Raw genomic sequence first — 3082 nt, forward strand, 5'->3', positions numbered from 1 at the left:
ACGGTTCTAAACACCTCCAGATTCACTGTAGCAGCGGCCGCTAAAAGTACCAGTTAGACGATCCACAGCGTGTATATGGAAACCCTAGTTATGATGTCCAAGGGAAAAGATAAATAATGTGCACAGATGTCCATGATTTAAGTCTCTTCCATCAATCTCCGCTTTTTCCGTGATGGACAGCTGACAAGATAGCTCATCGTCAACACAAGTTTGTCCGGTTGCTTTGCACCAGTGGACCTCTCAACCACGCAAATGTCCTCTTTTTTTTTTTATAAAATTTTGTATCATAATTTGAATCAGTACTTATCATGTGTATAAACGGGTTCCTCTATAAAATTAGAGGTATGTTTGTACACGTGCCAGGTTCTGATTGAAGTCCAGATATATTAGGACTCCTGATGTAATAATTTCTCTTCTAAGAGAGGGAGAGTGATACGAAATAATTACTATTAAAAACTCCCTTTTAAAATATACAGAAATAAATGATATGGAAGTTGATTTAATTTTGTTAAGAAAAGAGCTAATATTAATAAGAGGAAATTGTTGTTGCTGATCTTATGGTGCTGTAAAAGCTTATATTTTTTTCATTAAGTATGGTAGTATCATTTTTATTCATCTTATATATGATTCTCGTGTATATAATCTGATGAGTTATATAAAAGTTTATTTCGTTAAACAAATTGCTTTCATGAATGCATTAATCTTGCCATAATTTTATTTTTATGATATAGTTAATTAAATAGTGTTAAACATTTGATCCAGTACATATGATGTAACGGAATTACTATTTGATATGATTAATTAAATGATAATGATAAATGCATTATAGCTTCAGAACATTAACACCTTATTATTTTTTATATTTTATAACCATGATTAATAGATCGTTTAAATCTTCATGCTAATCTACGCATTTTAATAATACAATTACTTTTATTACAGAGCTTTCAACGGTAAATTTATATTCAAATACAATTTTGTCTTACCGTTTGATTTTCATTCATTGTGTTTTATTTAATGTAAAGAGTTGCTTGATAATAAGAAAATATTTTTAAGTTATCTAAATTTTAATACATGTTTAGATTTTTTATTTAAAAAGCAATTTTGTATCCATTGTACGAGTAATTGATTAAATAATTGAACGATTTTTAACTTAAAATGCTTTTGTACCCACTGCATGAGTAATTGATTGAATGATTGAACTATATATCATTGCCAATTTCCAATATTTTTTTACAAATATAAATTTAGGGTCTTTTTGGTTGAAGAAACAACTGTGAGTTGTTGAAAAAGAAGCTGTTCAAAAAGTTGCAGTAACTATCGCAAATTAAAATTTTATTTTGAAAATATCAAACCACAGATTTAAAGCAGCCATTGCAGGTAGTCAGGTTTGGTGGGATAAGATATTTTTAAGCCGGTGCTTTTTGTGAATGTAGGCAATGTACAATTTTGCCAAACACGAAAAAACCGTGGTGGAGTATCGCACCGCCACCCCAAACGTACCCTTAATTCATTCAAATACTCTTATTTAACACTTAAGAAATTTGATTTATTTAAAACAAGGAAAGTTTCATTGATGAAACTGAAATTTACAAAAAGATTGAGGTCCTCATTAAAAGGAGAACAAAAAATGATAATCATATTCGCACACAGAAAAAATCCAAATAGAAACTGAATCGAATGAAAATTTACACAAATAGAAACTGAATCAAATGTTTAAATAAATTTAGTAAATGTAAGAACAATGTATTAATTGAGTAATAGTCATGTTCTATAAGCAAAGAGTTAATTAACAATTAATTATAATTATAATTATGATAAATAAAATTTTGTTATATTAGGTAATTTTAAATGCTATAAATAATTATGAAATGATGTAATAATTTAATAATCATACTAATAAGATATGTAAACAATTATGTAAGAGACTATTTGGAATTTTATTGATTGATTAATAATATAAATTAAGAAATTATCATTTTCTTGGTAGATAAATCAATTTTTATTGGAGACTAAGATATAATTGCATGCCATTATTCATCTAAAAAAATAAACTTGATTGATCTAAATAACGCAAAAAAAAAAAAGAAAAAAAAAGAAAAATGATATCAATCTCTAATAAAATGAGGATTAGTGCCTAATAAAAAAACAGTTCCACATCTTATATTTTTAAAGTATAGGAATTGAGAAATGAAATAATCATTTAAAATATTTTACAATTATTTTGGTAGATAGATTATTAAACTACTATGTTAATTAATAACAAAACCTAAACATTTGAAAGAGTATTTAAAGTAATTAATTTCACATTTTCTAAAAAAATGTATATTAATCAACAAACCAAAAAATAAATTAAAATCAACCATAAATTTAGAACACATATTAAATTTGCCTTTTAAGAAAATAATGAAAACTCAAATGCAAATCTTGTTCAAGCTTCATTTAAATTTTTATCTAATAAATATTTTTTACTTAATTATAAATATCAAACACTCCTTTTTAGAATTTCGCTTCAATTTTTTTTTTATTGAACAATTGACTTATTGTATGTAGAAAAGAGACCAGAACAAGACGAATGCGATATTCATATTTGAAACTAAGAGTCATGAAACCACTTAATCTAATGAAGAATTCATCATTTTTAACTATCTTAAACCAAATATATATATAGAGAGAGTTGTATGGTATTTAGTCTTCTCAAATTGGTGATAAATATACTTGAAGTTTAATAATGAAGCTTAAAATTAGGGGTATAAACAAGCCGAACATAAGCGAGCCCTGGCTCGTTTTGATTTCGACTCAAAAAGTCTTTTTGTGTTCGGCTCGTTTGTTTATCGAGCCGGACACAAGATGTTCATGAATAAAGAGTCGTTTTGACAACCTTAATCACGTGCACATAAGATGTTAAGGGTTGGGAGTAGATGTAAAAATTATTGTTTATATTAAAACATCATTTGAATCAAATTTAATAATTTTTATTCAGTTTTCTTAATTTATAATTCTAATTTATTATAAATTTTTGAAGCATTTTAGACAATTAAAATTTTTCAAAATACTAGTCATCAACATATATATATATATA

Source organism: Phalaenopsis equestris, unplaced genomic scaffold (assembly GCF_001263595.1).
Source record: "Phalaenopsis equestris unplaced genomic scaffold, ASM126359v1 Scaffold211074, whole genome shotgun sequence".
In the NCBI taxonomy this organism is placed as follows: Eukaryota; Viridiplantae; Streptophyta; class Magnoliopsida; order Asparagales; family Orchidaceae; genus Phalaenopsis; species Phalaenopsis equestris.